This window comes from Taudactylus pleione, unplaced genomic scaffold (assembly GCF_031769625.1).
Source record: "Taudactylus pleione unplaced genomic scaffold, aTauple2 ptg000845l, whole genome shotgun sequence".
Classification (NCBI taxonomy): domain Eukaryota; kingdom Metazoa; phylum Chordata; class Amphibia; order Anura; family Myobatrachidae; genus Taudactylus; species Taudactylus pleione.
This window is the reverse complement of record NW_028285247.1, coordinates 4,241,966-4,268,079: the sequence shown is the minus strand read 5'-3', so window position 1 is coordinate 4,268,079 and position 26,114 is coordinate 4,241,966. Positions and strand designations below refer to the sequence as shown.

At 41.8% G+C, this 26,114-nt stretch overlaps 1 pseudogene; it reads right to left on the bottom strand.

Moving 5' to 3' along the window:
- Positions 1–2,016: 2,016 nt before the first annotated feature.
- On the bottom strand, positions 2,017–23,587 carry LOC148474413 (uncharacterized; annotated as a pseudogene).
- Between the last annotated feature and the right edge of the window lie 2,527 nt (positions 23,588–26,114).

The window sequence follows — 26,114 nt, the reverse complement described above, 5'->3', positions numbered from 1 at the left end:
CTATGCTCGGCGAGCGTACGCTTCCCGATCGCACGGATTAGTTTGCGCATGCGCACTGCGATGCATACACATTCGCACATTGCTAAACATCGCCAGCTATGAGCGAACGTTTGCTAGCGAGCGGGTCTGAATCAGGCCCAGTATCCCCTGTCACTGTATTTCTTTGCGTTGGATCACTTTTATATGTTAAGTTTAACAGGCCACTAATAAATAGTACAAGACGGAGAACACTTTTCTTCTTGTCAAAATCTATGTTTCTGTTCCAGGCATCGTTCCAAGTAATGTCTTTATTTCAATGTAAGTACAAATAATTCTCAAATCATATTGCTGTATTCATTCCCCTCACTATTTATAATGAAGCTACAGATCAGGACCGCAATGTCTGTAGATGGGGTTAAAATTCACAAAAAAAAATAAAATAAATAAAACAGTTCCCATGGGGATAACAAGTTGAAGCTTAGGATTATGAGGTTTCTGCAGAAACTCGTCAGCTATTTGCTTCAGATAATGGATCCATCATTCTTATAATGTTCTGTGACAGAAACTAGGCTGGGATGTGGGGAGCACCAGCCATTCTCCTGCTAATTATCTCGTCCTACATTCTGTATAACATTATTTATTCAGAGATTTTTGTATTAAGGGAATCTGGTAGACTCTGCTCGGAGATTGATAGGAAGCTATTGCTTGAGGCAGCCTTTTAACAATTATTGTAAGTTTTCTCAGTTTTATTCTGCACCCACTTCTGCTTCTTCTGTGCAGCAATAAACTAGAGCAGGTGGAACCTGGAAACAGCATTTTGCATAGTTGTTGCATCATTTCTTATTTTTATTGTAAGAGAAAAATACAATTACATACTACATGGATATAAGTGGAAAAATGGATAAACACAGCGCACTAATGGTTTCGGTGAGCTGCTGAATAGAAGGGTGTCCTCCCTTTAAACACGTATAAATAAAATAAAACATTCAGCGCTAGACCTTCATGTATATGAGGTTTGTAATCTTAAAATAATAGGATGATAACAACAGACTGCGGTAGTGAGTACAAATAAACTTTTACTTAATCTGTGCTTAAAATCATACAATGTAGTTGCAGATAGAAACGTATACAACAGCATATGAAGATCTGTACCAAACTTGGAACAGTTTGTGCTACGTGCACTGTCAGGTTATGTAACAAGAACCTTTGACTCTGCACACTAAGTTAACTGCACTGAGACCCTTAGGTATGGATGGATATATTAATAATGTCAATGATAGAGTGTGGGGGGGAGAGAACAGCGGCGTCCCGCTATCTCTTCCAGTGCATGCAATAAGGATGTTCTTGGTTAGCAAGTTTAATATAGGTGATGGCATGTCCTGGTGTATTGCTGATGGTGTCTGGAGGTGTCTTCTGGTCAGGTAGGAGGAGACCACTCGGACTAGGGTGCAGGGACTCTGGATTGGGGTTGTATTGGCTGGCAGCCTAGGTGAGAGATACGCCTAATTAAAGACTGTATCCTGCACTCTGGCTTGATGGCCTTACAGTCCCCTGTCTGGGGAGAGGAACCGCTGGACTAGATCGCTCACGTTCACAGCCTGCTTCCCCTCACCTGTCTTCCTGTCACTGCTGTGGCTGGATCCCTCCTACCCCCGTTCGTCCTCTGGTCAGCAGGTACGAGTGCTTGGCTCCGGGTTAGGTCTAGACTATACAGGGCTGATGGCCCTGTGACGTCACACCCACGTGACTCGGCCTGAAAGGGGGAGGGGCGGGGATGTTAACGGGGGACCAAAGTGTCCTCTCGTGGGCTCGCTACGCTCGCCACACTTCGGGCACGGTGGCTCGCTGCGCTCGCCACAAATATATATTCCCCCTCTATGCCCTAGTGGATGGTAACGCAGGAGCTGTCCAGCCTCCTGCAGCGGTCACTTGGTGTCTACGTCACAGAGGTCCTTTCTCCAACTTGGAAATAGCAGCAACCCTTGGCTCCGGCGTCCTGGTGTTCTGTTTACTTCCTGGTCGTGTGATCGGGGCCGCTCACGTGATACATCTGAATGAGGTCTCCAGCTGAAGTGCCTTGGTGCAGGGAACACGGGAAAAGGATTCCAATGATAACGTGGGTATGCCACCAACGCGTTTCAACCCGCATAGGGTCTTCCTCTGGGAGTTGTGGTAGTAGGTGATTAATACAATGAGGTTTAAATGGACTGTCAGTCTCCGCCTATCCATCTGATTGGTCCCTAATAGTTCCTTCTAATTGGTTGTTCACCCTAACTACTGCAGGAGCTGTTTGACATGATGCACTTAATGTTGCTGTGTAGGCAGTATCAGGTATTGATGGTTTGGATAAATGGTCCAATCAGTGAGTGTTATACAACTCCACTGTATCTGTTGTGTTGTGTTCACTTTGTTGTTTAATAAGGGTCATATCCTGTTAGGTCAATATGTTAATTATAGGCCAAATAAGGTTGTGGCGATCTTAATGTAAGCATAGTGATAGTTCACTTTGCCTATATCCACAGAGGGAAATTGTTATTGCCATATGGTCATCTATATCATGATAGATTGTGAACTAAGGAATACAAGAAGTGGTGGCGATAATAAAATTAAAATAAAATAAAAATAAAACCCTGACAGGTAGTTTTAGGATTAAAACTAATAAACAGTGCATGGCAATTTCACATAGGATTACCCACAAATTGTGAACCTCACCTCATTGTCTATATTTAGACCTTTGGGTGCCAGTGTGTCCATTGTAATTATGGCTCTCAGTTCCTCTCTATTGATGTGTTTTATATGGTCACCCCTCCTCGAGTTAGGTAGTATTAATCTTAATGCAGCCAACTCTAGTCCCGAGGGGTCAGATTTGTGGAATTGTTTGAAGTGTAGGGATATCGGGTGTTCATCACATCCAGCCTTGATGTTCCTTATGTGCTCACCTAGTTTTTGTTTTAATGGGCAAATGGTGAGGCCTATGTATTGCTTTTTGCAAGGGCATTCAATGATATAAATGACCCCCTTGCTGTGACAGGTAATGTTGTCCTTGATTTTTCATTCAAATTGATTGGAGGTTGATGTGAAGGTGAGTATGGGTTTCGTACCCCTTTTTCTGGTCATAGTGCAGGTTGTGCACTGCCCACAGAAATAGAACCCTCCTTTATTTGTATCCTTCTTACTATTCCATAGTTGGGTAAGGGTTGTTTGTGTATGTTTTGTTGGAGCTATGTGGTTGTTTACCAGTTTGGTTTTTAAGTCAGATGCGTTACGGAATATTACCTTTGGAGCATCTGGCAGTGCTCCCGCTAGAATGTCGTCTTGGAGTAATATTGGCCAGTGTTTTTTGATGATCTGCTTGACCCGTGTAGCTTGGCTGCTATAGTCTGTGACAAAATAGATGTTATTGGGGTCTTCTATCGAAGTAGTCTTGTCTTTGTATTGTAGAAGGAATTCTCTATCCGTCATTTTGAATCTATTAAATGCTTGATCTATTTTGGTTATCTCATATTGTTTTCCCTGTAGTTGGGCTTTCAGTTTGTTCCCTTGTTTTATGTAATCTTCATCTCTGGAGCAGTTGCGTTTGATTCTCTGAAACTGGGTTATTGGGATGCTATTGAGCCAGTCTGGATGGTGCCCACTGGTTTCCAGGATGAAGCTGTTTACATCTATGGCATTATGGTGAGTATTCGTGTGGATCTGATTGTCTGTAATCAGGATGTTGAGATCAAGGAATGTCACCTGTGTTTTGTTGAAGTGAGTAGTGAACTGGAGATTGCGGTTATTGCTGTTGATGTAACTGATGAAGTTTTGTAGTGATCCTTCATCGCCTTGCCAGATAAAAAATATGTCATCTATAAATCTGGTCCAGAGGACGAGGTTTGCGTCAAGTTCGCGATTGGCCCAATTGAAGTGATCTTCCTAATGGCTCATGAAAAGGTTTGTGTAACTTGGCGCAAACCTCGTCCCCATTGTGGTCCCAGTTACCTGTAGACAGAGCTCACTGTCAAACCATAAGTAATTATGTGTTAAAATATACATTATGCTGCGCTACCCCCCCCCCCCTCGGCCACCCTCCATCGCTATTGCCCCCGCAGCTGACATTTACCTCTGTGATTGGTGATCTCTCTCCCTCGGTCAGCTGGTCTTGTGCTGTAAACGGAGATGCCGGTTGACAGCACAGCTGACCGGGGTCACAGTGCAGGACCCCCCGGCGACCAGTTGAGCGGAGGAGAGAGATCACTAATCATCGATCGGCGACCCCCGGCTGCAGGTAAGTTTTTTTTTAACCTTTTTTTTTTACAGTGATCAGCTTGTGGCCTATTTAGACCACAAAGCTGGTAACAGGGGTTGGCTCCCAGCTCTGCTCTGCCTGTCAGAAATGTGATCTGCTTGCTAAAGAAATTAAAGGACTTAGAGTAGTTTTTCAAGAAAATACATTTCAGTTAAACTAAAATAATGTGAAAAGGGTGTGAATATACCCCCTCCCCCCAAAAAAAGATAGATAAATAGAGCCCATCAGGTGAGTCACACACCAAGGAGTATCCATAGCATTTACCATTGAAAGACATAAGTGAGAGTCCCAAATAAAATAATTATCAACCAAAAAGAGGACGAGGAAAACTGGTGAGGAGAACAGAAAAAGAAAATCAACACGCACACACATCAATGGGCTGCATAACATCATTTGGCATCAGTTGGCCCATTGTTTGGAGATACAAGGCTATCCATTAACGAGGGAAAATGCTGAAGAGAGTTTAAGGAGTATAAATTAGCTGCTGCAACGGCATACGCAGCTTGAGTACTCACTGCGTGCGACGAGGTTAGCAATTTCTGAGTTAGATAACGGCAGTGGGTGTATCTATGCTGGCAGTGTGACGGCTTTGCAATTGCATTCAATAGCATATTCTCGCAGCGACCTGCGTGAGTAAATACATGGCTGCGATCACAATATCAATCAGTAGTGAATCAGGCCCTCAGTCTTCACTAGTATTAGTAAGTGTAGTAATGGCGCTGCTGTGGACTGGTGCTGCAGAAAGTCTATAATATATATTAACAATAAATGTATTTTGTGTGTGGCAGTGCACAGTGCACTGGTTAAATACGAGTATATACCTGTAGCAGAGGAGTATCTATGCTGCAGGGAAGAACATAAAAAAATAAAAATAACAAATAAAAACTATGCATGTAATTTAACTTATTGTAGCTTGCACTGGCAGCTGTACAGGTGGCGGGAGGCAGGAGCAGTATTGTTTGGCTTTGCCAAGGGCGTCTAGAAACCTTGCACCAACCCTGAGTTGACCAAAGCTTTTCTACTGCATACGCATCTGAGTCACACTGCAATTGTCTCACAGAGATGCAGGACATAATCGGATGCACGATTTAAGACCCTGCGAGTGGGCGTCTCACTCCTTCCACTATCGGACACTGTATAACCATAAAGACGCAGATGGTATTGTGGAAATAACATGTTTGAGTCTGAATCAGGCCCTCTGCAGGTTCCAATAATTTGTGGATGTATTCTTCAGTGGAGCAGTCTAAGGGCCTGATTCAGGGGTGCAATTTGAACGCAATGCTGATGTTCACATAGTGGAGCGATTATTTGCAACTGCACATGAATGTAAAGTCCTGTAAACACCTATGGTGCCTGCATTACACAGAGTATACAGACAAAGATGCTGCTGCGATCAGAAGCGTAACTAGGGTATTTGGAGCCCAGGGCAAGATGCATCTTCAGTCGGTATTCACTATTCATGTAGGATATCAAATGGTCCGGAAGATGCCTGTTTGTGTAGGAATATTACCAAGGTCATCATCTTACAACAGCAGAACAACCAGACTCGTGCCCCTATGTCACTTCCTGCCCCCTGCGTCTATCAGCCAAGCATCATCTCCCTCCTGCGTCTCTCAGCCACACCATCATCTCCCCCCTGCATTGTCTCTCAGCGACACCATCCCCCCCGTGTCTCTCAGCCACGCCATCATCTCCTCCCTGTGTCATCTCTCAGTGACACCATACCCCCTGCATCTCTCAGCAACACCATCCCCGGTATCTCTCAGCCATGCCATCATCTCCTCCCTGCGTCATCTCTCAGCCACATCATCATCTCCCCACTTCCCCCCCATTCTGTGTGTCTCTGTGTTTCCCCCCTCCAGTCATTGTGTGTCTCTATCTGTGTTTCCCCCCCTCCAGTGATTGTGTCTCTGTGTTTCCCGAATCTCCCCTCTAGTCATTGTGTTTGCACCCTCCAGTCATTGTGTGTATCCCTTTGTGTTCCCCCATCCCACGTTAACTGTCCTCCCCTGTCTGGATGAGCTGGCAAACGGTGAGGCCAGGCAAGCGCTGGGGCTCTTCTTCCCGGCAGGACACGTGATGCTCCCGTAAGCAAAGTGGGGGTGCAGGCCCAGGGTGCTCGGCAGGTCTAGGGCGGTGCAATGGCGGGTCTGACTCTGTATTGGGCGGTGGCACAATGGCGGGCGGTGTGGGTATGTTGCCCTGGCTGCGGGGCCTGACGGTGTCCAGGGCATGTGCCCTCCTCAACCCAATGGTACACAATTTGCTGCAATCATGACAGACCAGCAGCAAAGTGATGGGCGTCCTGGGTGTTGACTGGGAGGTGGCTTGAAGAAAACGCAAAACAAATCTCTCATGAAAGTGCTATGGAAGTGTCATGGGTGTGTCAGTGACAGTGGCTGCTTTCACAGATGCAGAGCCGCAGCCACAAAAGCCATTGTCAGATGGAAACACTGCACCTGCCATAGGGCACACACGATGGTGACGTGTAGAGAATCTCTGGCTGTGTTACAGTGAGCAGAGATGCTGAAAGTGGGCGTTTCACTGATTCCTCAATCAGACAATGGGGTACGCAGAAACCAGCATTTGCATATTATCACAGCTGCAACTCCAGCAATAGACACAAGAGCAGAGGGTTGGGTATGAGATGCCGGAGGTCAACATACCGACAGCGGCATCTCAACAGTCAGAATCCTGACACAATTAGGCAAGTGTCCTAACCCTTAGCCCTCCCCTCCCACAGCCTAGTATTGTCCACTTGAGTAAAATGATCTTTTTAGCTTTTACAATGAGAAAGGCATGATCTATTCTTTTTCTTGCACCCCAAGATCTCAGTTGTCATCAGGTCCTTTTTAAAAAAAAAAACATATTAATCACTCTGCATTAATCCTCCTGTATAGCTGCTGAATGTAAGTGCTTCATAGTGGAATCAGGGCTTGAAGTGAGCCGGTATACAGCAGTATGCTATACCGCTACTTCAGCCAGTGTTCCAACAGCGCTGGGAGCTAAAGAGCAGCTGCAGCATAATGCGGAGATGTGTCCCGCTGGGGACACCTCTCCAAGCAGCGCTGGCCTGACCTAGCATGGAAGTGAGGATGATTCCCGGCACCATGACAGATGCGGCCACAGTATTATAAACCCGGCACCGGACGTGAACCAATCACGGACCAGCGCCCGAATCAAGAATTATCTGCTGTGGTCATTTTAATTTGGTGCGGGCCAATGGCCAATCATGGCTTGCGGACTGGCATCCAATCAGAAGCAGCTACCATGCCGTGATTGGTTCAAAGCCGGCACCAAGTCTATAGCCTGGAAGGAGGATGCAGGTCTACGGTTGAGTATATTTCCCCTTCGATTTGTTCATCGGGATATTTCCTCTTTGCTGAAAGGACCCTTTTGCCCCCTAGTGGTCAGGTCCTGCATATGAAGGGGAACCAGCCATATTTATGTAGACGGGGCTCTTTCCCCTTCGCTGAAAGGACCTCATTAGCCCCCTAGTGGACAGGTCCTGCATGTGAAGGGGAACTCTTCGCTGAAAGGACCCTTTTGCCCCTAGTGGTCAGGTCCTGCATATGAAGGGCAGCCCGCCATATTTGTGTAAATGGGGCTCTTTCCCCTTTGCTGAAAGGACCTCATTAGCCCCTCGTTCAGAAAAAGGGGCCGGCTATTTAAATTGAGCGCTCGCTCTTTGCGGTCTGTTGATGCCTCTATGTCTGAGCGAGCGAACGAAGCATGCGCTCGCTATTTTGTAAAGACGCCCCCTGGCCGCTCGCATCCTACGTCATCTCCGCTATTTATTAGATTAATCGAGCACATCGAAAGGCATCTGAACTGCTCGCAGTGCTTGTGGTTGGATTTTCCTACCGCAATCATGCGAACAGTTCAGGCTAAGAGACAACCAAGTGACGTGGCCGATGACGCTGCTTTGTTAATTATGCACACACTTAAAACGTCCGTTTTGACCATTTGGCACGCCTGCGTTCGGATTTCCACCCGTTTTCAAGCACCTTCCCCTGTTACCACCCACAAACGCCTCATCCTGTCACTCAAATTAGCAGGCACTCGCTATTTTGCGAACACACGATTTCCGACCGCGCTGACTGGTTGGCGCATGCGCATTACGACCCATACACATGTGCAGATGTGCAAACATCGCTCGGAGTGAACGAGCGGCCGCTTACGAGCTGCTCTGAATCAGGCCATGTATCCCAACACAGTCCACATGGAACCACATCCTGCAGGTTGTACATTCTATCATAATTTGATTTTCTTTATGAATTTTGCAGTGACAGAATGTTGTTATTTGTATTGTTTTGGTAAACAATATTGGTGTCTTATTTAATTTTTCATGAGGAAACATAGAAATGTCTTGACCTTCAATACACTGTACTAAATGATTTCTCATTTCACTTTGCTCAAATGTAATACTATTTAAACTGATGCCATTTGCCAGAGACACGGCATTCACAATGCAGAATAAACCACAGTCACTGGCACCAAGTTGTTTCTGACAACACTTCAGATGGACATCCAGTAATGAATTTTCACCAGAAAACAATGGAGCGTACAATTTTGTAATTTGCAATTTAAGTGTCTGTGTAATTTTAAATGGCTTCATTGAATCATAAATGTCCACTGATGATTTTGAACAATGTGACACGACCCAATGTGCACCCACATGGTGTATTTGTATGACACTGTCAACTTCAGGACTAGAAATACTATTTTCTGTCACTAGCAGGGTGTCATAGAGACCACCCACAGAAGGAAACTTTTGGGAAATAAGATGCTGACAAGCATTGATGACATTGTCATCTAGCCAATCACCATTGGCTATATTTTCCTTGTCATTTTTTGTTAGCCTGAATCCATTAATTTTGACTAGAGGTGAGCGGGTTCGGTTCTACTCGGTTCCGTTCGGATTTAAAAACCGAATCTTATTGGCTATCCAAAACTCGTGACAGCTGATAGCGAATAAGATTCGGTTTTTAAATCCGAACGGAACCGAGTAGAACCGAACCCGCTCACCCCTAATTTTGACCCATGTGTCATCTTTTGTCTGTATATGGCCAGCACCTGTATCTTTAAAATCAGTATTGCCACACATCTTGTCTTAGATGTTCTGCCCTTTCCCCAACCTGCTGTGATGCAGGTTGTTTGGGTTTTCCATACACTCGTTTAGGAAGTGGCTCATATTTCTCTATCTGTTTTTCTTTTTTTGGTGTCTCAATTAATGGTAAGCTACATTCTTTTGGAACTTTTAGCTTGGAATCCTCAATTAAGTCTTGCATTGATTTGATTACTGCTTCAATATGTGTGTTGTCTTTAATTAGATACACCAAATCAGTCAGTTCCTTCACAGTTTGTGTGTAACTGTGAATCAATGTTGTCCTCTTGGTTCTTCTGCGAGGTGTAAACGCAGCAAAGGGTTGCATTTGTGAAATGTCCATATTTGGTTTTGTCACAATTTCCACTTTATTTTCCTCATGCTTTGTTTTTATGTGAACAAGATCAGTGTCAAGAATAAACAAAGGGTTATTTCTATACGAGCTGTCAACTCTATCCCACCCCCAGCCATCAACATACTTGAAAATGCAGCACATATGTTTGCAAGGAAATACTTGTTCCAGTACAGACATGTGCACATTGGTGGTACACCTGTTAGAGCTACATCATAGCAATGTCCTTTTCTACTTTCACTGTTGACTTTAAAAGTGCCACCTTCTGGATCAACACATGTGATGTCAGATGCATCGAGGTTTGTTGCCATTTTATTCATGACTTTTTTTATAAAGTCCCTTGGACGGTTTCTTAAAAAGTGTGGAACATCTTCCCTGTATTTTCGATAATTTTGAGAACATTTTAAATTGAACTCCACATACCTTGAAAAAGAATCACAATGTCAATTACAAATCAAAATAATCTACATATCAGATATCATTTAAATATAATATTCAAAACAAAGTTTAAGATCCGGGGTTGAGAGAGATTTAAGTCTTGACAATCACCAAACTACAACTTTTGGAACTTCCAGTACCGTGCATTGTCTGGCTCTGTCTTAAGCTTTTTTTAAAAAAAAAGTAATGTGTTTCAAGTAGGTAACACACGTGGGTTGGTTATGGGATGGCAGTGTTGAGGATACAAGTTTTCAGAATCTCGCTAGGTGAGAATGCTGACAACCACAGGTAAGTATCCGAACACTAACCCTACCCCCAGGGGTGTCAAGAGCTGCTAAGGTGGCGTGGCTTTGGCTCCTGTGATTAACCACGCCCCCTTATGCTTAAAAAAAAATTAAAAAATTTGAGCAGGACCGGCAACAGAAATCATGGTGTCTGGTACACACATTTTTTAGGGGCCCCTTATCCCAATTTTTCTTCAGCCAGCCCCCTGTCAGTGCCCCTCCGGTGGCCAGCCCAATGTCAGTGCCCCCCGGTGGCCAGCCCCGTTAGTGCCCCTCCGATGGCCAGCCCATGCTGCGGCTCTATGTTTGATAGCACTGCTAGTCCCCTGCTTGTTGACGTCATGTCACGTACAGCACCGCAATAAACAAAATAAACTTTATTGCACCGGTCACCGTGGATGCAATAAAGCTACATTACATTAGTACACAGACTACTCAGCCAGTGCTTGCCTGCTGTGCCCTGCTGATCATGCAGGTAGTTATCAAGTATTATCAAGGTAAGTATTATCCCTCCGGGGCCCCCTACAACCACTGGGCCCGGCACAGCTCTGCCCCTAGTGCCCCCATCGCCAGGCCTGGCTGTGAGCCCCTCATCCCGATGCAAAGCAAGGGGGGTGCAATCAGTACCCGAAAGCAGTCTACCTCTGCAGCCCAGCACACAGTAGCGTGTGCTGAGATGCTGTCAGATAAGAGGGAGGGGGGGGCGTCAGTGCTGTATAGGCTGGGAGTAAAAGTCCGGACACCAAATAGTTAAAATTTTTCTCACATCTATCCCACCCCCATCCCTGGGCAGGCCAGTTAAGTTAAGCCCAAGAGAGGAGCAAGAAGAAGGAAGACTGGTGCACCTTGTTTGCAGGTTTTGTTCTGCTTCCGGTTCTACTGTCCGCATCATCTGTGTATGTACACCCTGTTCCATAAGGATTTCTAAGAAAAGGATTAAGCAGGTAAGAATGTAAACCTCTGTTAGTTGTTCAATCCATAAGGGACACAGCCTTTAGATAGTGGGACATTCCAGAGCTATCCCCCTAAGGGAGTGTATGCTCCTGCACTGAGAACCAATTACTTGTAAGCTACGTCTGGAGGTGTCCAATTAATAAAATTTGAGAAATGTATGGGCAGGGGACAAAGTGGCCACCTTACAAAGTTGGTTCGCAGAGGCATCACATCAAATTTGAAGAAGTTCCCACATACCTGCTAAAATTATCCATTAACACATCCAGGGCACGAAAGTCTGCTCCAGCATAAGCGTGGCAGATGGTCAAATGGAGATCACCATTTTCTGTCCTCACAAAATCCAAGAGTCCTCCTCCAGCAAAGAATCAAGTGTTTGAAAGGCAGGGACCACAATCTCCTGATTGATGTGAAACTCAGAAATTACCTTAGGAAGTGTTGTGCCACGTACGTGACCCTTTAGGGTACAGTCCCGCTATAGCCTTGGGGGCTTGAATTTATTGGCTAGATGCATCCGTGAAGTAACTTTGAGAGCTGGTATTACTTGGCTAGCTAGTGGGTCATAGGATATGAAGCGGCCTTTGGGCCGTGCAGCAGCCTTGAGGGATGGTATATCTTGGCTTGCTGTGGTTACTGGCACAAAGGATATGGTCCGGCCTTTGGGCCATGCAGCAGCCTTGAAGGCTGAATAAGCTTGGCAAGATGTGGCAGATGAAGATCTGTACAATAATAAAGTCACTGGCGTGGGTACACGGGATGGCGCACTGACAACGCAGGAGTGAGGCCTGTGCTGCCGGGTTGACATAAGCAGCTGACGCTGTAGTGCGGCCTGTGCTGCCGGGTTGACACAAGCAGGGTACGCTGGGCTGCGTACTTTGGACAGAGTGCTGTCTGTGCCATCTGGATGACATGAATGGCAGAGGACAGGTATGCAAACTGTCCTGCCAAGATGACACTAACGGCAGGTAGATGATAAGCGAACCATGCTGCCTGGATGACAGAAATGGCAGAATAACAAAATACAATAGACAGGAGAACTTTAGCTCATCTGGGTGACAGGAGACTAAGCCAGACCCGGAAACACGAATACTCTATCACCGGCATGGAGTGAAGATACAGGGTCCAATCAGAGCAAGGCCTGCAAGCCTCCCTAATGACAGACTAGTGTGCACCTGTCCTGTGCACACTGGACAATTAACTAGTGTGCAGCTGATACTGCAAACAGACAGTAATTAATGAACACATCAGATGAGCACACAGACAGACAGGAAAAAATGCAGTGTACAAATAGCAACTAAGCCTCGGAACTGCAATCAGGATGATCTGCTAATCGCAGATCCTAACAGGAAGGCGGTATAATCGTGTCCAAAGAATAGCCTGGTCCAAGTGAAAGACTATAAATGGGGAGTGACAAGACAACGTATTCAAGTCTGACACCTGCCGTGCCAAGCTTATGGAAAGTAAGAAGACAGTCTTCCAGGCAAGACAAGTAATGACCTCAAAATCCAAGAGATCAAAGTGTAATGATTGAAGAGCCTGAAGCACCACATTCAAGTTCCATGGATTCCGCACAGGAACAAACTGGGGCTGTACGTAGAGGACACATGTTGAAAAGTCTATGCATCAGAGCAATATGTCTATGGAAAAGGACAGAAAGGGCTGAAACCTGCACCTTCAAGAAGAGAAGTGTAGACCCAAATACAGACCAATTTGTAGAAAGGTGAGGACTTGTGAGATAAATGATTTTTGGTTTAAATCCTTACAGAAGGTGGTTTACAGCCACTCAGGATGGAACTAATGACCTATCTGGAGAACCCCTTAGCTTTCAGGACAGATCTCTCAAGAGCCACTGTCAAAGATGCGGATGGAAGATTGGGCTCCACAACAGTAGACCCTGCTGCAGAGGAAGACGCAGCATCAATGGAGAGGCCTAGGAGATCCGCTTACCAAGTTCTTTGTGGCCAAACAGTAGCAAAAAGGATCACAATGCCGCTTTACAATTTCAACTAGAGTAGGATCCTTGGAATCAGCAAGAACAGAGCAAAGATGTACATGAGATAGCATGACTACCAAACAACTAAGGTGTCCACCAGAAGGGTTCCCAGATCCCTGGTGCATGAGCAGTACCTCAGCAGCTTGTGGTTGTGCCAAGACGCCATCAAGTCAATGTCCATCAAGCCATAAACAAAAAATAGGAGCTGAAAGGTGCACCCAATTGTCTGAGGGAACATCCTGGTGGCTGAGGAACTCTTCTTCAGTATTCTGGACTGCGAGGATGAAGACCTTCAATAGAGTCATAAGATTTATCTCTGCCCTGCTGGGAATGCGATTCACCTCCTTTAAGCCGCAGCCACAGTAAGTGCCATCCTGATGCTATATGTTGGTGACTGCTATCGTTTTTTCTTTACTGTACCTGGACTGGACGATGCTGGAGAAGTGGGAGAGCTAAGCAGAGAGCTCTGAAGACCACTTGAGTTCCACAATGTGGATCAATAGACAGCTCTCTTGAACCATCAACTAACCCTGCTGTTGACAGGTTACCACTCCCTACCCATGAAAATTGCCTGACCTCCTGAGAGACATTGAGAGTTTGTGTCTTGAGCTGCCAAGGGACTTGTTCCACTGGGACAGAACTTCCATCTGAAGACAGTAGGAGTGAAACTAGGCATACTCCACCATGTTGCTTCGTGCTGCGTTTCCCAGGTCTGCTACCAATGACCTGGCCAAAGACACTGAACCCCTAGCCAGCGCTGCAGCCACTGGTTTGCGGAGAGCTGCTGGCACAGGCATTCTATTGAACTCCTAGCGCTGCCTGCTCTAAAATGGAAAATAAATTAAATCAAATATATTAAAGTTGAGGCTGCTTAAAAAAGCCCCATGAAAAATTGTCCGCTTCTACAGGCATCAAACTAATACACGACTGTCTGGAGCTGTTGCCAGGGTATAAGGGCGAAGGAACCTGAGCTTTGGGTGGAAAATTGTTAACCGTTTGTTGCATGGACCCTACTAACACCCTAGACCTCACTGTCTAAAGCCTGTTCCCGCCAACGAGTGAAGTAGTATTTAAGATCAAAATGTACACTTAGTAAATCTATTCCATTGTGTTTGAAGAGACGTATAGGGGATAGTTGCGCAAGGAGGGTGATGCAGAGGACTATCACGTGCTAAAGTGGATAATGGCAGGTGCTGGTTGGTCAGATAAATTTATCACTCTACATGTACAGGTCAATTATTGTGTTACATGTTAAGCCCATTTTTAAGACATTTACCATCATCACCCACAATGGCTAGTAAAACAGTTGGGTGGCAGCAATCCAAAATTTATAAACATAATATAAATTTAAATAACCTTACACTCTAAAAATAGTATACATGCATATTAGTGTAAATAAATATATAGTTTAGCACCAGTGTAAAGATTTTGATCCTACAACTATACTCATAATATTTTAGGAATACTATGGCCAAAGTAGCATTATAAATCTCGAGATTTGAAAATAAACTTACTTGCGGTATGTGGAAGGAAAAAAATGTCGATGTAACACTGTAATCATTTCAGACAGTGTACAGTTCTTGTATCCATCCAAGTAATTATATTTTAAAATCTCATTTTGACGTTCAAGTCCATTATTTGTATTTATGCCAATATTCAAAAGCCCAGTCCGGTATACGTGTGCCCATTTCTGTAATAGAAATATGAATATTTTATTTAAAAAAATGTAGTTTTAAAATGAACAGTTTAATCCAATTAAAATGTCATCTTGGACAATGTTAAATATTAAATAAATATATGAATTAAAAGTAATCCATTCTTTACCAAGGAAACTATATAATTTTTTTTATAAATAATATATAAAAACCACTGTTCTAGATATTGTTTTTATTTATGATGATGTGTTAAAAAAAAAATATATAATTTGTTTATAACATTTAATAGCTATGTTTTAAAAAATTTTAACAACTGTTTTCTTATTATGAGTAATAAGTATGTCATTTACATTTTACATTAATCTGTTAATTAACTTGATTTAAGTACACTGTAAATGAAATTTTCTTAAATTTAATAAAGTCATTAAAATCAGGTAGCCCTAGAAAAGAAATAAGAATTTATATTACTTGATTTAAAAATTTGGATTATAGCTTGAACACTAGTAAAAAGTACACAGTAAGTGCTGGATCACCTAAGTCAATCTTTAATAATTTTATTCACCACTATACTTACTGGTCCTTCTGTACTCTCCAGGTGATCATTCAGTTTGCTGCAGTGGGAGCCGATGCTCTCACTGCGTGTGATGGAGACTGAAAGGATCGCTATAGAGTATTATATAGATTGTTTTGAAGAAAAACATACTAACCTAAAATCATATAGTTTATAAAGAAATAGTCCACTTAATTATCCCAACCAATGTATGTTAAGAAATTTATGTATTAGACTTTCACCTGTACTTCAGGCATCCATTTTTTTGAGAACCATTGCTTGAGAGCATTATTTGATTTCCAAATTTCACTATCGTGTAATCTACTGAGAGCAATGATGTGCTCATCCATGTTTGTGGCACGTGCTATATTGCGAAGCATTTTCAAAACCATGCTGCGTGAATTGCGTGCTCCATGTTCTTTTTTATTAATCCATTCCACCCATGCTTTTTCACGGTGGAAATCGCACAATAAGATTTTGGATGTCGTACCAATCGCGATCCCGTGTGGTCGTACATCGCATCCCCAGATCTTCCTGCAGATTAATTTGATCTGGGGATGCAATGTGCATTCCCATAAAGTGCTATGGTGAGGGAGGGGGGAGCCGGCATATTGGGCATTGGGCAACCCAATTACTCCGTGTGTGGGGACCACCCGATATGTTGAATCCCCCATTGCAGGGTGCATAATGTCAGCCTAAAGTCTCATAGTAGTTATGACATTTGTCGCACTGACAATGCAGATAACTGAGCTTAAATGCAAATAAAATGTTGTAACTGCCACTATATACATACACACATATTTATCTATACATTATAATGAGTTGGGTATGGGATTGTCGGAGCTCTGGATATAGGCTGTCAGAATTCCAAACGCTGACATTTCTGCCAGTGCTATTACACTGTCAGTTGTTATTCAGTATGCTAACTCTCCCTCTCTCACCCTACCCCTCCCACCCTAGTGCCTAACCCTAACCTCCCTGCACCATAAACCTAACCCTCCCTTCTTAATCCCTAACCCTTCACCTAGTGCCTACTCCTAACCCCCGATACTTACCTTCGGTGTGCCAGTGGTCGTTATTTTGTAGCTGGGATCCAGAATACTGTTGTGACTCTGGCACAGGATTTAGGGCCTCATTCAGACCCGCTCGCAAGCACTGAGCGTTCGCAAGCGGGTCGATGTTGAGGCCCTGCGCACGTGCAGCGGCCGCACAGTGCGTGCACAAGCCCCGGAGCGAGAGAGAAGTTCTCTCGCTCCTGAGCTCACTACAAAAGGGGCAGCTGTTCGACAGCTCGCACCGTTTTGTAGGCGGGGTGGGGGGGGGGTGGCTGGCCAAACGGAGGCATTCCTGAAGGAATGGCTGCCTTCTGGGGGCCGCCCCCCCATTGACATCACTTGTGTTGTCAGTGATGAGCTTCCGGCTCTATTAGAGACAAAAGTTCACTTGGGCTTGCGGCAGACGAGACCTTAACACAAAGGTTTTGTCGCAAGCCCCAATGGTCTCGACCATCGAGACCATCAACCTGGTCACTCGCTAAAGCTGTGGGTAGTCAACCACAGCTTAGCGAGTGGCCAGGAGGCCGGATTTTAAATGTAAAGCGACCGCCCTCATTTAGAGCGAGCGTTAGCATTTTGTGAGCGGCTCTGAATGAGGTCCTTAGACCATTGGCATCCTATCTGACGAGATGCTGACTACATCCCATTATATCTATATTAACTATATTATATATATATATATATATATATACACACACACATATACATACATAACATACATACAGATGTATCCTCATGCATCAGTGTTTTCCCATCTAGGAACACCAGGTACCATGTAAGTCTGCTTGCGCTAAGTGTTATATTGGCATCTTTATCTCCGAAAAATGCTTCTTTCTCACAATAAGATTCATCTAGGAGCTAGTAGAAGTCTAAACTGACCAATTTCACATGTGACACTTGTTAATCTGTGTTGCAAATTATTATGATTCTGTATTAGAAATGTCACGATGCAGCGTTCACGGCTTATTTCAATGACAAGTTCCATTGTACTTTGTAAAACTTATGCAGTTGCACACAGATATACTGTTGTTGCCTATCAAACTAATCAGTGCAGTCTGCTGGTATGTTAAGGATTGCGTCTAAGATGTATTATTGTGCACAAAAAAATAATTGGCACAAGCAGTGTTTCATGGGAGCTTACGGCTCATTCAGACCAGGCATCGCACGATGCATGGCATATTCAGGCTAGATGTACGAGGAGACATATGTACACAAAATTTTGGGGGAATAATCGCAATCAATTCTCATATCTATCTATCTCATATCTATATTGTAGCAAAATTAAGTGACAAACCTTCAAACAAATCACTTATTGCATTTATTTCTTCCTGACAAAAGTCTACCAAGAAAGATTTTGGCTTCCAGTCTGGGTTCCATTATTTTAAAATATTTAAAGCCTCCAGAATACATGAAGAATTTTCTAGCTGTGTGACAAATGCCCCAACTACTGCATGGCAGACATTAGTTCTCACACAAAGGAAAAAAAGTGGTAGAGCATATCGAGTAGTATGGTATGTTGCATCCAACAGTGTTATTTGGTTGCCGTACTTTTCCAACATTTTCTTTTGCCACTCTGTTTGATAGCATAAGATAAATGTATTCTTATCTGTCATTTCATCTGCTGCAGTATTTGGCCTACAATAAACGTTAAGTTTAGGATCTTCCTGTTGCCATTGCTTCAGAATATTTAACACATTCTCTTGGTCAATTGCAGAATTTCGTCCAACATATTTTGCTTTACGCATAATATTAATGATATCTTTTCTGTTTGGGAAAAATCGTCTACTGAATTCTGGTGATGGTCCAGCACCTGGAAATAATTCTTTTGAGACAAATGAATTCAAGTGTCGCATCATTTCACCTATTTTGCGTACACCATCTTGGTACAAACTAATAATTTTCTTCTGTACTCGTAAATCAATTTTTTCTTGTAAATCTGCCATCTGTTAATTAAGAGTGAATATTTAATTATAAATGTTCAATTAAAAAAAAAAAAAATTTAATTTATTTTTAATGCTTTTAAAAAAAAAATTCTTACCTCTCCAGTAACTGTATAAAATTTATGTTCTGAAATCAGAGGGAATTTGGAGACATAGGTATGGATGCATTTAAGACTACCATCTTGAAGGGCTTGTTTAATCTTCTTTGCAGTATTCTTTCTTCTTTTTTCTGTATCAATGGTGATCTATATTTCATTGACAAAATAAATTATATAACACAATATATATTTATTAAGACATATGATTCATAATATTTACAAAAAAAATGATTGTAAAAAAGTATTTCTAAAAAACATTTAACAAAAATGTACAATCAATTTTACCTTAAAATCTGGAAAACTAATAATATGTCCGCTGGGCAGTCCAATTTTTTGCAGTGTTGTAGAACATCTCTTTGTTTAAGGAACGTATGATCTTCTTTCTTTGAAACAATATTTATAAAAATATTACTCAGAACAAATAACAATTTATGATGCACCAGAAGTTGTGCAAGGCTTTTGGGCGGAAAGGCTAAAGTTGTGATATAAATGGCATTGTGCCTGATGTAAGCATTAATTGTAAATATATTTTTTTTATGGAATTAAGATAAATTAACTCTACATGCATCCATCAAGTAACTTTATTAAATATGATTTTAAGGCTCCCATAAACGGGGTGATTTTTCACATGATATGGCCGTTTTTGACTGATTGTAACAACCAATAGTTTACAAAATTGCATTTTATAGATGATTACGATGCCGATGCGCATCCCCGCAGTCGTGCATCGGAATGGTAGATCAAATGGTTTTGCTATAAAAATTTTGCCTAATCAGTACAAAAATCCAATACAGTTGAGACAGCAAATCAAATACATGGGCATGATAAAAAAAAATTCTATTGTTGGAGGTTTGATCGGAATTAAAAAAAAAAAAAAAAAAAGTTTACTTGACTCATTACATCAGCCATAACACAATTTAATTTAAAATTTTAATAATATGACCATAAAAGGATATCTATGAAATAAATATATATATGGGTACATAAATAAAGGAAATAAACGTTACATTAACCATACATTGACAACATGGCAGGATGTGAGACAAAGCATTAAGCATGCAACAAATTTAGAGAGATTTGAAGCAGGAATAGTACATGGTATGGGTAATTAGCGTGACACAGACATCACAGAGTATAGAGGGCCCTGTTCACAAGGGTATACACTAAGTTGGAGTGGGGGTGGTAGAAACATGTAGATGTCAGTGCTGGAGGAGGTAGAGGTGTACATTTAAATCAATAAAGATGTTAAGGGGAAAAGGAATAGTAAGAAGTCAATTGTTGTGCTTCAATGAACGCATACAAAAGTGACATTTTAGGGGGAGTATTATCAGGTGTGGAAAGGAAGTTACACAGCTGTAAGCAGCAAAGGAGAAGTATTGGAGGAAAGATTGACAGGTCATGGACAGAGTGTAAGAGAGACATAAGTAACCTGCATATTGGAGAGGGCAAGAGTGCTTTTATCTGATGAAGAGTTTCAATACTTTAGATATTGGGGGTGGTGTATTGATTGAGTGGTTTAAAGCTGAAGAGCTTGAACTTGAATCTGGAGATGGTATGTTAGTCAAGGACTTTTAAAGTAGAGCCATGGAAGTTGAGTGGTGAGAGATGATCAGTATGGCAACACAATTTGTAATACATTTTAATAAAACTGTAACTGCAAAATGTTGACTTCATATCCATAGGTGCTTCTGAAAGTCTACTTTTTTCTTGACTTGAGAATGTTCACTGCAAGATATTGTCATTATACATAGTGAGAAAACAATAACACATTCAGCAAGAGAAATACAAACAATGGGGATGATATTTCATCGGATGCATTTGTGGTTGCTTTTGCATACAAACGTTGCTGCGTACTTACTATATTATCCTAAGGCAAAAATATTGTACTGCCCACGAATGGCAGTCTAAAGATAGAATGATCCATCAATGGACGGATCAGTCCATCTGCCCTTGCACACTCCGTCCATGTGTGTATGGTATGCCTTAGCCAGCGCATGCACAATGTGCCAATTTTTTAAAATCAACCATGGACCTGGATGTCCATCAATACACATCAGACTCTATCAGCCACAATGTCATAAACTGTTTTCTATTTTATTAGCTAAGATGTGTACCTGTTTCAAATTTCTTTGTTGTGCATATTTTAATTTCTTACGGACTCCTAAGTCTTTTCCTAAATGACGCAGAAGGCTTTTCCTCCCAACAAATATATAGGGAACACCTGTAAACTTTAATCCTACACCGTGATCGGCATCTGGACTTCTCTATAATATTCGTGATTTTATGTCCGGCTTAATATCTGGATTGTATTTAAAAAAAAAATGTTACATTTTAAAATTAATGTATATTTTTTTATATTTAGCAGAATTTTAAATATATACCTTCATTTCCAAAGTCTTTACTCTTCTGACGGATTATGAAGTTTGACTGTGAACTTTCCTCATAATCACAAATGGCTCTCTCTAATTTTTCAAGTGAATCAAAGAATTCAACTTCAGAAATTTGTTCCTGTTGCATCGTCTACAAAGTAAATTTAAAAATAGTTTATTAATTATTTTCTTTTTGGTTGTTGGACCAATATATTTATGTGTATGCAAGCTTGTACTATTGCTAGTTGTAAAAGGTATGATAAGAGACATGGGGGCAGATTGAATTAGTCACAGGATTTACCCCGTGTTTCATTTTCGTCCTAAATTCCCTTTGGATGTAAAATTTGGATTTGTGAGGCAGATTTTGTCTTTTTGACACGGATTTTATTTCGCACCTACATGAGGTGCGAGGTAAAGTCTTTTTGCGGGGGAATCGCGTGCTGGTCCTGGGAGCCTTGTGCGCGATGAATCCTTGCTAACTAAATAGATCTAGCATGGCAATTAGCCGCGGGTACTTGAATCTGCCACATGATTTATGTAAATTTGAAATTTTCCATATAGGACACTGGAACACTGGGGTATAGCTTATGTTGTGCGTAGGCTAGTACTATAAAAATGTTAATTGTTTTAAAAATGTACTCCTAACACTCATGTACAAAAAAAAAAAATAGTTTTAACAAAGTCACAGGCATAAAAAGGGAAAAATGATAGAGAAAACAAACAGGAGTTGAGTTTATAAAAAAGGGGCTAAAAAATAAACAAATACTATATAACAATGAATTTCTTGGACAGCATCTAGTGTCGACCATGGAATGGTTGAAAAATAATTTATAGTAAGGACTAAATAACTGATTTAGCCTACATCCAAAGCTGTCCTCAAAAGAGAGTGGGAATCCCCTACTGTCCAAAACTTTAAAGCAAGAAAGCTAAATGATCAAATTTGCCAGGTTTATGACTTGCACAGCTACTCATCAGAGGCGCACACACAAGAGGTACCAAATATACTATCCAAATGAGCCGTTAACCTAGGAGGAACCAGATAACCATCAACAATGCAAGACTGTGTAATGACAGCTTGAAGCCAAGAATACACTGTTTTTTTTTTTGTTAGCCGGCCAAAGCTGCTTTTGCAGGTCAGAAGGCGAAAAATTCAACCACTCTCTGCAAGTCTAAAAGGGCCTATTCATTAGTAGACTTTCTGAACGATGCGTCACATTGTTCACAATGTATGCTAATGGATAGCCGACAAGGACCAGCACTGCGCGACATGCCGACGCCGAGTATCTATTGGACATGTCCGTCAACCTGACGATGCTCGTCAAGTTCGGCATGTTCAGTGATAAGAGATCGGGTTCCTGCATTGAATGACGTTCAGTGAATGCCTTTCAGTTCGGGCAACGCACCTCGGCGCTAGACGTTCAGACTTTCAGGTTGCCTAATGGATAGGCACCTTTAGGTAAACCGGAGGTAAGTCTTCACAACACAAACTGCATACGCTGATTCAAGATAATCTGAATCAGAAAAGGACCTCCATTCAAATAAGACTGGAATCTGTTAGCTGAATTTCAATATAACCTGCAAAAATAAAATATTTTACCTAGACACACCCAAAATTTGAGATACTGTCATAACAATATGTTGCATAGTCGGAGAAATAAGAACACACAACAGGTACGTTCGCAGTGTCTTTTAATGAAAGCAGACACTTGGACGTGTATGTTGAACAGCCAGGAAAGGGACTAAGACACCCAAATTGAAAATTAATCAAGGAACTCACTTGCTAATACGCACGCAATAGGCCGATTGTTCTGTACTGTGCATGTTTATACAACGCAGTGCTCGTGCGCTAACTAGCCATTGCGATTGGCACTTTGATCGCAGAGTCTATGCAGACTCATCGCAGAGTGATTGACAGGAAATGGCGTTTGGGGGTGTAACGGGGCGGTGGTCTTCCAAACGCAGGCGTGGCAGAGACTTTCAACAATGTTGCATGGGCATGCATAAATTAGCCAATGCAATGCCATAAGCAGCCTGAGGCCTGATAGTGAGCTTGGAAGTTAGCAATTAGTTAGTTTACAACATTAATATGCCCGATTTGCAAGATATTGGATGATAACGGCGTCATTATCGTTCAATCGCTTGTTAAAATAAGATAGTGGATATGCGGCATTAGACTCTCAGGGAGTCAGGGAGATTGCTATTTCAGGGAGTCTCCATGACAATCAGGGTGAGTTGTAAATTATGACTAAACTTTATGGACGTTTTAAATGCAACCATTTTGCGTTGCTGAAGGTGACTTGCAAAACCGGAAAATTTGTGTATACCAGAGTTCACATGTAAAAATTAATATGGTCTGCGTCTTATCAAAACTTTATTAGAAATACACATAACAGAATATAATGTTTTCAAAATTATTTTTTATCGTTAAATTAAGTTTTATTGTAAATTCATACCTTAGGTTCACATACATCTGATGGATTTTTATCCGATACTTGTTGCATTTCTGAAACTATAGTTTTCAAATCCATATTTACAGTGTCAATTGTGTGACACTGGTGGCAACTGTCAAATAAACCTGTAATACAAATAGTAATAATAATAATAAGTGTTGGGCATATTTACCTACTGACACATAAAAAGCTTACAAATTACCATTCCTCAATGATGCATTTATATTCCTTTTGCAGTGATGAATTACCGGTAGATGCAGGGAAAAAGGGTCCTATAATTTTTTTTAATAATTTATCAGTTTGATTCAGATTTTTGAATACACTCCACCACTACATGAGTGGCATGCTCATGTGCAAATCAGGTATAAAGCTGGGCATCCACTAAACAATTATCTGTCAGATATCTGTCCAATCTGGCTATTTGGCATGAAAACCTGGTAATGTATGGTAGAATCCCGCAGCACCAGTTCTGCTTACCAAAAGTGGCCCACTGGGCGCTCGCATTCCACGCATTCTATCATATGGTTTCAAACACTGAAAAAATGAAAACATTTTTTTTTTCTAATTGGTTACATTTGTGTGTTTTAACCAAATTGTCTGAACAACCATTTTTGGCTATTTTCTAGTGTTTGTGAGCAAATGGACGATTGACATTTAATCCCATACATTACCAGGTTTTCATTCCAACCAGCCAGATTGGACAGAGATCGGACAGAAACTTGTATAGTGGATGCCCAGCTTTAGATTTTAAAATTGTAGACCTGGGTTTAAAATGAAAAAAATACATTTACTAAAAATGCAGTTAGATAATGTGTAAATGTTCCTTGTTATGGGAGAACCGATTTGTTGCATACTGTGCATGCATAGCAGTGAGCGAACAAGCCACTACGATCAGAACTGGGATGCAGTGGCTTGCAGACACATCTCAGAGTGATTTACAGGAAGTGCCGTTAGTGAGTGGTGACGGGGGGTGGTCGTTAAAACGCAGGCATGTCAAGTAGTTTGAACGCCGTTGCATGGGCGTGCATAAATTATACACTGTGATGTCCTACGCAGCCTGAGGCCTCATAGCGTGCGCTAAAGTTTGCAATTCCAGAGTAAAGTCAGAGCCTGTGTAAGTGTGTGTGAGGCTGTGATGGTACTCCATGTTACCGATGGTTTCTCAGTCTTGTGTAATCACTGTGTGTGAAGAGGTTAGTAATTCCTGAGTAAGGTCAGAGCCGTGTGTGTGTGTGAGGCTGTGATGGTACTCCATGTTACTTATGGTTTCTCAGTCTTGTGTAATCACTGTGTGTGATGAGGTTAGTGATTCCTCAGTAAGATCAGAGCCTGTGTATGAGGCTGCGATGGTACTCGATTGTAACGATGGTTTGGCAGTCTTGCAAAACATTACAGATGTGTGTAAGGTAAAGTGGGCTTCCGTATGTTGTGCTGCTGTGGAATAGCGATCGCAATGATTTAGCATACTATAGCTGTTGAACAGTGTGTGTAATTTCAGCTGCAATTACAATAGCGATCCAAGCTGAATCAGGGCTAGTGTTGGGATACCAGCACATGCAGGTAAGTATCCTAATCCTACCCCTAAACCTCCCCCAATACTTACCGTACTTAACATCGGTATGCCGTCATTCTGGATGCTGGCGCTGAGATTTTGAATGGTGTCACGATGCCAGCGCTGATATTCTGAGAGCCGACAGCCAGAATATTAGTTATTTCACATAAAAGTACCTTAAAATTAATTCCAGACGCGAGTAAGTGCGGCTATATGTTGCACTTATAGTATCTTTAGACTTGCATATTTTTGTTTGCAGGCCCACAGTGCTGCGTCCAAAAATCTGATAGTACTGTATGGGTAAAGATTTGGCTGCGAGGGGGGGAGTTCCACTCCTGTTGTAAGCGTTTTCACATCATTGTAATTGCAGATAATTGAACACTTCTGCCCTGATTAAATTTAGCCGGAAGTTATATATTTGTCTTTGGGGAAGTAGTGACTGATACAGCAACAGGCATCTCTAATAATTAAAGTGCATGTGTAATAAATATATAAATATAAACAATTTATTCCAAGTTTATACAGACATAGTGGTATAGACAAACAAAAAAAAGAAAATATGAACACACATAATGAGTAAAAAAAATATAGAAATGAAATTGATCCTTTAAATTGTCTAATGTTGCAGAGTTTAGTTTAAAGGACCTTATTAAAATAAAAGAGCAATAAAAGAACACTTATTATCCATGTACTTATTTAAAAACACAATGCATAAAAAATCTCAACACCGTGGTGTTGAATTAAGTGCAAACAGTCAGTAACATATATTGCTCAACCCCAATAATATATATTAAAAGCAGATTAAGATGTGCATAGAATCAAGTTTATAACCAGCAAATGATTTAAAAATGCTTATCTTAGTAGCTTATAAAGGCAAGAGTACAGCTACCCAAGGCATTTCATCCAATGGGACTTTTTCAAGGGCCCTTGAAAAAGTCACATTGGATGAAACGCTTTGTGTTTTTAAATAAGCACATGGATAATAGGTATTCTTTTATTGCTCTTTTATTTTAATAAGGTGCTTTTAAATAAACTGAGACATTAGACAATTTA